This window comes from Bufo bufo, chromosome 8 (assembly GCF_905171765.1).
Source record: "Bufo bufo chromosome 8, aBufBuf1.1, whole genome shotgun sequence".
Taxonomy (NCBI): Eukaryota; Metazoa; Chordata; class Amphibia; order Anura; family Bufonidae; genus Bufo; species Bufo bufo.
In genome coordinates this window covers 36,235,394-36,247,704 of record NC_053396.1, presented here as the reverse complement: position 1 = coordinate 36,247,704, position 12,311 = coordinate 36,235,394, and the positions used below count along the sequence as shown (strand labels likewise).

Sequence of the window (12,311 nt, the reverse complement as noted above, 5' to 3'; positions counted from 1 at the left end):
TCAACGTTATTCACTAGTGGAACAAACTGTATATATATATATATATATATATATATATATATATATATATATATATATATATACACAGTACAGACCAAAAGTTTGGACACACCTTCTCATTCAAAGAGTTTTCTTTATTTTCATGACTATGAAGGCATCAAAACTATGAATTAACACATGTGGAATTATATACATAACAAACAAGTGTGAAACAACTGAAAGTATGTCATATTCTAGGTTCTTCAAAGTAGCCACCTTTTGCTTTGATTACTGCTTTGCACACTCTTGGCATTCTCTTGATGAGCTTCAAGAGGTAGTCCCCTGAAATGGTCTTCCAACAGTCTTGAAGGAGTTCCCAGAGATGCTTAGCACTTGTTGGTCCTTTTGCCTTCACTCTGCGGTCCAGCTCACCCCAAACCATCTCGATTGGGTTCAGGTCCGGTGACTGTGGAAGCCAGGTCATCTGGCGCAGCACCCCATCACTCTCCTTCATGGTCAAATAGCCCTTACTTTCAAAGTTTTCCCAATTTTTCGGCTGACTGACTGACCTTCATTTCTTAAAGTAATGATGGCCACTCGTTTTTTTTTACTTAGCTGCTTTTTTCTTGCCATATACAAATTCGAACAGTCTATTCAGTAGGACTATCAGCTGTGTATCCACCTGACTTCTCCTCAACGCAACTGATGGTCCCAACCCCATTTATAAGGCAAGAAATCCCACTTATTAAACCTGACAGGGCACACCTGTGAAGTGAAAACCCTTTCAGGGGACTACCTCTTGAAGCTCATCAAGAGAATGCCAAGAGTGTGCAAAGCAGTAATCAAAGCAAAAGGTGGCTACTTTGAAGAACCTAGAATATGACATTTTTTCAGTTGTTTCACACTTTTTTTTTATGTATATAATTCCACATGTGTTAATTCATAGTTTTGATGCCTTTAGTGTGAATCTACAATTTTTATAGTCATGAAAATAAAGAAAAGTCTTTGAATGAGAAGGTGTGTCCAAACTTTTGGTCTGTACTGTGTGTATATATATATATATATATATATATATATATATATAGTATATAGTATAAGCTTAGGTATTTATAGCACATACAGGGCATCTACATGTTTGATCAGTGAGGGTGTGTTTGGCTTCATCCATAATATCCAAAGATTGTAATGGAGAGAGACATCCATGGTCTTCTCTCTTTTACCACTTTTTCTTTTAGACACCAAGAGGACACTTAAAGGATATGACCACACGGCACATGTGAGAGCACTCCTAATCCAGGCACGATGTCTTGTTGAACTAGCTAACTAACTAAATGTAACGATACTTTTCACTTTGGAGATCCGTTGCTTAATTCTAGAGAACCTCGTCCTGTCAAGCAAGAAGTTGAGAAGGGGCTGATAGAGGAAGCAGGAAGAGGAAGGGTGCATAGAATGGCTTGGGCCCACCCTCGGTGCACTTAACAGCTCATTTTCATACAGATTAAAAGTACTTTTTGTCCAGAATGAAGCAATGGATCGCTAAGGGTCCTTTTACAAAAATAGACGGTCTGTCAGATTATCGGGAACGAAGCAGACACTTCCGATATCTGTCAGATCATCAGCGGAGATGAGAGTTGCATTTACATGCAGCATTCACTTCCGCTGTATGGGGAGAACTTATTGATACAGTGATTTCTAGACCCCTTAGAGAATCATTATTCCTGTGCGGCAGATCGTTGGTTGAAGATATTGATCTGCTGCAAAGGAACAATGATTTTTTGCGTCAGCAGAACGACGCGATCACCTGACGAATGAGCATTTGCTCATTCATTGGGTGATCGCCGCCACACAGGCAGATCGAGCACATGGATTTAAACAAATACTCATCCCTGATAATTTCCCTGTAAAAGATAACATGACATTCAGGTGAGCATGCCCTACAAGGCATTGCGCCTGGTTTATCAGTGAATTTCCTGGTGACAGATTCCCTTCAATGCAATAGCGGTTGTCCCGCTCCCAATGGCTGTGATGCAGAGGTTAATGAACACCCATATTGTTGTGGATCTTCATGTTCCTGGGAGAAACAGGTTTCTAACTACATGAACCTTTGGAGTCAACATTTTATTTGTTAGGGGGGGATATACACCAGCTTTCTTGGGACTTCTGTCTGTGGTAAGATATTTGATGGTAAATTCTGCAATTGTGGCGTGTGGTTTACGATTGTAGGGCAATGCAAAGCCAGAATATTTCCCACAATAGAAAAAAAACTTTAACGGGAAATATATTTTCTCGAGCTAGACAGGGGGGTCAGACATTGCTGTTATGGTATATTCTAAGCATACACCATCAATGTCTGTGGTCTGCAAACCTCTAAGTTCTTTGCATATCAACTAAGCATTGTTTACTCAATGTAAAACCATTGAAAGCTATAAAGAGGCAAATGTGTGAGAAAGAAAATAGAGAGAGGTGGAAGAGAATGCCAGTGTCGGCACCCAAGTAGTTAGGAGAAAATTAACTTAATTGTTTTCACCAAAAGCATTGCTGTCCATAATATTATCATACTGCCAATTTGGAAAATCTGAATAAAACCAAGCGGGTGGGGGGGTTCTTTTGTAAGTATTATAAAAAAAATAAAAAATAAAACCCTTCACCATGCCCAATAGCTGTGATCTGCAAGATAACCCTTGTGCCAGGGGGACTGAATGTGCCAGTACAGTAAAGCGGTTCAAGCTGAATTAGCCTCAGACACCTTCTCCTTCCATATCATAATGCTTGCAAATATGTGAGCTAAGAGTTGCCTTGGGACACATCGCTAACAGATGCAGACTTCATAGCTCAGAGTTTTGATCATCGTGTCTGGGTGAGGCGATCCTACAATCTTTACAGCTCACTTCATTTTGTTGGGTTTGTAGCTCAAGGGCAATTGAATTCTTTCATGAGTAATTTTAATGTTTACATGTTCCTCGGAGTTGGCTTGAGCGCAGAGTTTTCATAGGCCAAATTTGTTTTACGAGCATGTTAATGCACGGATGGTTCCCATTGTAAACCTGAAAGCATCAATTCTACCAATGGTTACATTTTTTAAATAAACAGAACACAGAGTGAGTGGGAATACCGTCAATGCCTCCAGTCTCCAGCCGCCATTACTGGCTCCCCATTAAATTTGGCTTCATTTACAGGTCTCCCCTCTCCTCTCAGACCTTCCTCCCCACATTTATATGTATGAGTCACCAACGTCTACAATCATGCCACTCTACATTACTCTGCATTTTTCACATTTATTATTTTTAGGTCATACCTGGTGTAACAAAGTAGCATATTGAAATAATAAAAAAAAGTTAAAAAAAATTGCATGTAAAAAATATATATGAAATAAACAGGTACAGGCGAGCCTGTGTTTCTAAACTAAGAAGATACAAGCAGCCGGACTCTCCAGATTGGAAGGAAAAGGGTTACACAGAACAGGGGATGTTTATTAAAATGGGTGCAATGTCAAAGAGCGACCAGATTTCAGTGCTCAGTTTTCAGAGGCCCTTTGAATAATTAAAGGAGTTGTCTCATTAGGAATTCTCTTGTCCATGTAGACATCATAGGGGCGGGGTGAGAGCCACCATTGGCTTCTGCTCTGGAGAATGCATTGGTTTTCTTAATTAAAGGGCAGGGCTCAGGACGATGTCATGCAACCAAAATGTTTAGGCTTACTAGCCAAAGGCATGCAGGTGATTTTTGTAGTCCAACTGCAGAGACACATATGGAACCACTAGAAGGACCATGGAGAACATTCATCATATTGTATTAGTCATGAAGGGTAGGGAACAGTGCAGCCCTGTACTCCACCCGCACCATTGTCCCTACCTGCTTGCACAATCCACCCTAATATGACGGCCTACAATTAGGTGACAGTCCCTGACTAAGTGCTATGGCCAAAACCAAATGGGGTTAAAAAAGTAGTCAGACAGAAAGAGGTCAAAATCAGACAGGCAAAACAAGGACCAGATCAGAATCCCAAAGCTAAGTCAAATACACAGCATAGTGAAACCAGCAGATAATGACAGAGATAAAGTCAGCATGCAAAGGCAAGGTCACAAAATAGCAGTGTCTAACATCAAGCCAGGTCAATTAACAAGCAGAGTCAAAAACCAGGAGGTCATGTCAGACGCAAAATCAGAGAAACAGGCAAACGGTCAGTGAACCAGAGCAACAAACACAAAACTAGCTAGTGAGGCAGGAATACCAATCACAGGCAACTGTGGCCAGCACCTGCCTGTATAAGTAGCCTGCCCTCAGGAAGCATGTGATGCCGGAGCTGAGCTCGATTGCCATGGCATCCCTGCTCCCTCATAGGTCTACGGGCACCACTGTCACGGGGCTGGTTGCCAAAAGAGAGCGACATTGTCTGCGCTGCCACAGCGCATCTGGACTCACTGGGGGAACGCAGATGGGTAAGTACGTGACAGTATTATTATTGAATTCCATGTCTAACAGTAGGCTCCCTCTAGTGGTATCTGCAGGAAGCCCGAATAAATTCTGTGGCCAGTCCACTATCTAGTGCAAACAGTGTGGTCAGACAGTCCACATAGTATATTGTAAATGCTACTGTCAGTCAGACCAATTTTTTGTATAAACCATTTCTTTAGTTTACTAACCAAAAAAATAACATCATTTAGGGGGTCATTTATGACACTGGTGTAAAGTAGAACTGGCTTAGTTGCCCATAGCAACCAATCAGATTCCACCTTTCATTTTTGACAGCTCTTTTGGAAAATGAAAGGTGGAACTTGATTGGTTGCTGTGGGCAACTAAACCAGTTCTACTTTACACCAGTTTGATAATTAACCCCCTTAGTGCCTACATTTTTAGACTTTGAGAGCCCAAGGCACCCAAATAAAAAAAAATTCAGCCTGCAGCCCTAAAAGGGCTGCCTGGTTTTGAACATAGAATTTCTTAAAACGAGTTTTTGAATTGGGTATGTAAACAGAAGGGTGGCCTACTGGTCAGGACACTCACCTAGTGCATCCCTCAACCTGGATGATCCAGCACCATGTACTACTCAGAGACATTTCCATAGGAACTGTGCAGTTCTTCACTTGCCCTGTGGAGGCGCTGCAGGGGAACACTTGCTGATCGTTTACAGTTGATCACAAGACACACTGTGATCAGCTTATCACCAGGGGGCCCTAATATCAAGGGATTTCCCAAAGCTGACAATCCAATTATTGAAAATAAATGAAAGAGCAACTGCGGTCCAAAGGCTTATTTATTCACTATTTTCCCACCACTGTCATCTGTGCCCATTTTCAGCTTAGAAATAATACTTGATAAGAAGGGTAGGGGTGAAATAATAAATCAATACATAATTTACACATAAAAGGTGACAAAAAATTATTTCAAATTTGAAAAAGGTTAAAGTTCAGTGATCCGAACAAGTCCCTTTTATATCATAATCTCCTTGGATACATCATTATTAGAAGCCAAATCAGTCACATTAAGCAAACATCTGCTGCACCATGTACAGTATACAGCCATATTAATTTCAGTTAGAAGAAGAAACTTGATATAATAAATATTTTAATTGCTTTCATTTGATTTGCACTAGTAGGAGTGGTTCTTTAACGTCTTGAAATGAAGATATTTCAGGGCATACAAAGTCTCAAGACATTAACTTGTATGTAATAATTCATCATTAAGAACAAAATCACTACTGACAGGAGCAGCGGTTTATTCTCACTTTCCGGGGCTAAATGTGTAATCAAACAATCCTCATGGAAAACGATTTACAATTAACGTTTATGAAATAAAAGGGCCCTGTATACTCGCGGGTCACAGGTTAGACATATCACGGAGACTCTAGAGCCGGGGGATGCAGTAAAGAGCGCTGTAGGAAATCCAACATACGGATGGAGCAGGTCAAGTCGCAGGACTGTAAACTCTGCACTGGCCTTTGATGCTGGAAAACTGGTTACAAAGTTGTTGTTTTTTGTTCTAGCACTTGCAGTAAAAATATACAACGTTGCAAGGGTATCTTTCATGAAAATCGGTCTTGCCGATTCTGAAACTCAAGAACATAAATTTTAAAAACTTTTTAAATTTCCATTGTGTAGTAGTAAGGTTGTAAAGAGGAGCTGGGAAAATAGGTGGTTTGTGGAACTGCTGCAGATGCGAATTTCAATGTTTCAATATAAAAGGAAACTCCGATCCTGCAGTGGCTTTATTATAATATTAGAACCAGCAGACATTGGAACTGCAAGCATGCCTCCGTTCTATTACAGGAATCTGAAGCGTCCCAGCGGGTCTTGAATTTGTGAATCAGAAGTAAAAAATCTTCTAGAAATCCATAATGTGTACATTCACTCTGAGAGTACATACAGTTTTGACTGCACAAGTCAGTATAAGGCTACATGCACACAACCGTATGGATTTTGCGGTCCGCAAATTGCGGATCCACCAAAAATAAAATCAAAAGGATGACATCCATATGCCAGCCGTTTTTTTTTTGTTTTTTTTTGCATATCCATTGTAACAATGCCTAAAACGTACAAGAATAGGACATGTTCTATTTTTTTGCGGGGGCTACGGAACGGACATACTGAAGCGGACCTATTGAAATGAATGGGTCTGCATCCTATCCGCAAAAGCGCCCTTAACTTACTGCGCCTGCGCCGAATAATGAACGGCGCGAGATTTACACTGTACACAGGGCCAGAGGTAGGAGACCAACGATGTCTACCACTGTCAATCTAGTGTAGCAGGGCGTGGCCAGAGGTGGGAGAACGGAGCCTCTAGGAGCAGGAGCAACGCCCCACCTGCTCCTAGAGTTAATTAGCATATTATAAAAGTAATAATGTCCCCCAGCAGTAATAATGTCCCCCATAGTGGCCCCAGCAGCAATAATGTCCCCCATAGTGGCCCCCAGCAGTAATGTCTCCCATAATGGTCCCCAGCAGTAATAATGTCCCCCATAGTAGCCCCCAGCAGTAATAATGTCCCCCAGCAGTAATAATGTCCCCCATAGTGGCCCCAGCAGCAATAATGTCCCCCATAGTGGCCCCCAGCAGTAATGTCTCCCATAACTGCCCCAGCAGTAATAATGTCCCCCATAGTAGCCCCCAGCAGTAATAATGTCCCCCAGCAGTAATAATGTCCCCCATAGTGGCCCCAGCAGCAATAATGTCCCCCATAGTGGCCCCCAGCAGTAATGTCTCCCATAACTGCCCCAGCAGTAATAATGTCCCCCATAGTAGCCCCCAGCAGTAATAATGTGCCCCACAGTGGCCCCCAGCAGTAATAATGTCCCCCATAGTAGCCCTCAGCAGTAATAATGTCTCCAATAATGGCCCCCAGCATTAATAATGTCTCCCATAATCGCCCCAGCAGTAATAATGTCCCCCATAGTAGCCCCCAGCAGTAATAATGTCTCCAATAATGGCCCCCAGCATTAATAATGTCCCCCATAGTAGCCCCAGCAGTAATAATGTCCCCCATAGTAGCCCGCAGCAGTAATAATGTCCCCCATAGTAGCCCCCAGCAGTAATAATGTCCCCCATAGTAGCCCCCAGCAGTAATAATGTCCCCCATAGTAGCCCCCAGCAGTAATAATGTGCCCCATAATGACCCCCAGCATTAATAATGTCTCCTATAATGGCCCCAGCAGTAAAAATGTCTCCCATAATGGCCCGCAGCAGTAATAATGTCCCTTATAGTAGACCTGAGCAGTAATAATGTCTCCCATAATGGCCCCCAGCAGTAATAATGTCCCTTATAGTAGACCTGAGCAGTAATAATGTCTCCCATAATGGCCCCCAGCAGTAATAATGTCCCTTATAGTAGACCTGAGCAGTAATAATGTCTCCCATAATGGCCCCCAGCAGTAATAATGTCCCTTATAGTAGACCTGAGCAGTAATAATGTCTACCATAATGGCCCCCAGCAATAATAATGTCTCCCATAGTAGCCCCCAGCTGTAATAATGTCCCCCATAGTAGACCTGTCAAGTAATAATGTCCCCCATAGTGGCCTCCAGCAGTAATGATGTCTCCCATAATGGCCCCCAGCAATAATAATGTCTATTTTTTTGACGGTCACGATTCACTGTCCGTTAAAAAAATGGCCATATGAAAAGCCCTAAAGAGTGCAATAGTTTTGAAAACTGGCGTCACACGGGCATTTTTCACTGTTGTGTGCATGTAGCCCAAAGTGAATACCCTAAAATGCCATCTAGTAGAAATCTGGCCATACGCATAACAGAAAGCTGAACCAGATGAGCCTCCCGACTGCAGATGTCAGAGCAGATGGATTTCTGCTGCCCGATCCTTTTTTCCTCAAGGAAATAAGCCCCTGCCAGGGTAATCTGGCAGCAACTTTTTCCCCTTTCCCAATTCTGGACAGACAAATGCATGCTGGGGCAAGTATATGGGAGGATTGGGAGAGACAACTGTCCGCCGACAAATATCTAATGCTTATAGCCAGCCTAAGCAAATATTTGACAGATAAAAGGGTGATGAAGGCAGTCTCTCCGCCATCAGCTTGTGTGTGACATTGTATGCTGTGAGAGGGGAAGGGGGAGCATCAGGGTGGAAGGCCATCTGATTGGCTTGGAGTATGCCACACAACCCAGACCAGGAACAGTGTAGTCATGAGAGAAATTTGCATCTGCCCAAAGGATTATTTGACCTAGTAAAAAAAATTAAAAAAATTAAAAATAAAAAAAGTGTTGTATAGGCTTAGTTACCACCCCAACACCAAACAAGAAAAAAAAATAAAGAAAAAAATCTAAACATTAAAATTGTAATGAATGCAAGTTGCATCAGGAAGTTAGGGTATAACAGCCATAATAATATTTCTCCAAAAGATCAATCTATTATATTTCACAGGCTTGAAACAAAAGTGGCAAACACACAAAACCTATACCCTTAAGCGAAGCCGAATGCAGTTAAACGTTCCCATTGGCAGCAGGCTACTTTTATTTATTTATGTATTTTTTACTAGCTTTCATGCTCTATAACATGTCAGATGGTTTTCATTGGCTTTGAAACAGTCTGGGAACATTTTATATAACGTTTTATATGGAAAATAATCCCACTAAAAAAATGCTGTATCAAATGCTTATTCCAGTATCGACATTATATAATAACTTAGGTTAGGACTTAAGTCTCTGAATTCCACAAACGAGCAAAGCCCTATGAAACAAAGTTCTGTGTTTAAGAGAAATTTAGGTTGAAATTTTTTTTTTTTTTTTAAAACAATATAATATAAAACAGCATTGTACTTGTTCATTAGACATCTTGGTGAATGTTTTTTTCATGTGTTTTCTAACCATGTGTCGCCTATGTTAGAGCTGCCACTTAGCAACAGGCTACGCTAACAAATCTCCATACTCCGGTGGAGTCCAGTGGTGTCACTCGTCATGCCGCAGAAGGTCTGCTGGGGAGTATTAATGGCGCGGCACTAGCAATCCAGAACCAAAGAGACTGATTGTCACAGATTTTCAGCACTGGAGCAAATTATTCACTTCTTTTGAAGGAGGCAAGGAGGGTGACTAGCGTTGAGCGAAACGAGCTTCGGATGCTTCATCCGAAGTCGCTTCATTTAAAACTTCGGAATAATACTGCAGGGAGATTCGTCTCTGTACAATGTTAGAATGTATGGGCTCCGATAAGCTGAAGTTAGTTATTCGTGAAGTTGAGCGTGACTTAATTGAATAACTTCAATAGTTGATTTTTAAAGTGGAAAACTACTTTAAAACCAAACTAGCCGGAACCGAAGCAGAGTTCGGTTTCAAGTTTTAAAGTGGTTTTCCACTTTAAAAATCAACTACTGAAGTTATTCAATTAAGTCACGCTCAACTTCACGAATAACTAACTTCAGCTCATCGAAGCCCATACATTCTAACATTGTACAGACTAATCTACGTACAGTATTATTCCGAAGTTTTGAACGAAGCACCTGAAGCTCGCTTCACTCAACACTAAGGGTGACCAACAGGATCACTTTGTTGAGATGCCAGTACACTTTGGTGCTTGAAAGTTTGTGAACCCTTTTGAATTTTCTATACTTCTGCTTAGAGTTTGACCTAAAAATACATCAATACATACATTTTCACACAGTTATTATACTTGGTCATTTGTTTATTAAGGAAAATGTTTCAATATCACCTGTCTGTGAGTGGAAAAAGTAAGTGAACCTTTGCTTTCAGTATCTGGTGTGACCCCCTTGCACAGCATTAAACTCAACTAATAGTTTCCGGTAATTCTTGATTAGTCCTGCACATCGGCTTGGAGACATTTTAGCCCATTCCTCCATAGAAAACAACTTCAACTTTGCTATGCTGCAGGGTTACCGCCCATGAACTGCTCGCTTCAGGTCCTTCCACAACATTTCTGTTGGATTAAGGTCCTGACTTTGATTTGGCCATTCCAAGAGTTTTACTTTATTATTCTTTAACCATTTTTTGGTAGAAAGACTTGTGTGCTTAGGGTCATTGTCTTGCTGCATGACCCATGTTCTCTTGATATCCAGCTCATGGACAGATGTCCAGACATTCTCCTTTAGAATTTGCTGGTATAATTCATTGTTCCATCAATGATGGCAATCCAGCCTGGCCCACATGCAGCAAAACAGGGCCAAACCATGATACTACCAGAACTATGTTTCACAGATTGAACGAGGGTTTTTATGCTGGAATGCAGTGTTTTCCTTTCTGCAAACATAATTATAGATGAGCGAATTTCATATTTTGAAATTCGTTCACACTTAGTTTGTTGGTAAAAGGTGAATTGCATTATGGATTCCGTTACCACGGACCATAACGCAATTCTATGTCTAAATGCATAACGGAATGCCTTTAGAGGCATTCCGTTATTCATTCAGTCATAATAGAAGTCTATGGGCTGCATAACGGATCTGTCCCGTTTTCGGATCTGTTTTGCAGCCCATAGACTTCTATTATGACGGAATGAATAACGGAATGCCTCTAAAGGCATTCCGTTATGCATTTAGACATAGAATTGCGTTATGGTCCGTGGTAACGGAATCCATAATGCAATTCACCTTTTACCAACAAAGTGTGAACGAATTTCAAAATATGAAATTCGCTCATCTCTAAACATAATGCTTGCCATTTAAACCAAAAAGTTATATTTTGGTCTCATCCATCCACAGAGCATTGTTCCAAAAGCTTTCTGGTTTGCCCAGGTGATCTTTAGATAAGTGCGGATGACATCAATGTTCTTTTTGGAGAGCAGAGGTTTCTCCTTGCAATCCTGACATGCAGACCAGTGTTGTTAAAGGGAACCTGTCACCTCCAAAAACCATCCCAAGCCTCCAGCAGTACCTGACAGTAGCCAGCAGCGTGTTTCCGACGATAATTTTCTTCCTGAAGGCTGATGCGACTAAAGCTCAGAAAACGTTCTTGTGACAGAACCGTCTGTCTATGGATTGCTTGTATTCTCCCTCCATTCATCTGTTTGTTCGGCTGTTGCCTTGACCGTACAGGCCCCATGTTTTCCCTTGTTTTCTAAAGAAGAACACCCAGCATGGAAGTTTGCTGCTTGTTAACCTCCTGGCTAGGGATGGACCAAGATTGATTTTTTAGGGCCGATACCGATACTCTATGAACTTTAAGGCCAATAGCCGATAATTTATACCGATATTCTGCGAATTTTCATTTAAAAAAATAAATATTAAAAATCCTACACAAATCTGCTGAAAATGAATATGTTTATTGTTAACGTGTATTTTTATTTTTTTTTGCAAATCTTTCTTTTTCATTTATAATTAATATTTTGGTGTGTATTTTTTTTTTTAAACTATTAGCCCCCTTAGGGACTAGAACCCTTGTCCTCTTCATCCTGATAGATCTCTATCAGGGTGAATAGGACTTCACACTCTCCCTGCTGCTCTGTGCTCTGTTCACACAGCAGGATGGAGCTGACTATGGCAGCCAGGGCTTCAATAGCGTGCTGGCTGCCATGGTAAACAATCGGAGCCCCAGGCTTACACTGCTGGGGCTCCGATCAGAACTTCCACTGAGAAGGAGGGGAGAGAAGACCCTGTGGCCACTGCCACCAATGATTAATACTGGGGTTGGGTGGGGCGGCGCACTGCGCCACCAATGAAGATAACTCTCTCATTAATTCATATACAGGAGGCGGGAGCTGGCTGCAGAATCACATAGTCGGCTCCTGACCTCTATGAGCGGTAGCTGCGATCCGCGGAAGTTAACCCCCTCAGGTGCAGCACCGGAGGGGTTAACTACCGCAGATCGCAGCTACTTGTGATAGAGGTCGAGAGCCGGCTATGTGATTCTGCAGCCAGCTCCCGCCTCCTGTATATGAATT

General features: G+C 41.7%; 1 protein-coding gene across 5 annotated transcripts in view; it reads right to left on the bottom strand.

Moving 5' to 3' along the window:
• Positions 1–12,311, bottom strand: part of DENND1A (DENN domain containing 1A) — a 785,792-nt gene that overhangs the window by 651,914 nt on the left and 121,567 nt on the right. The gene's annotated exons all lie outside the window — the stretch shown is intronic.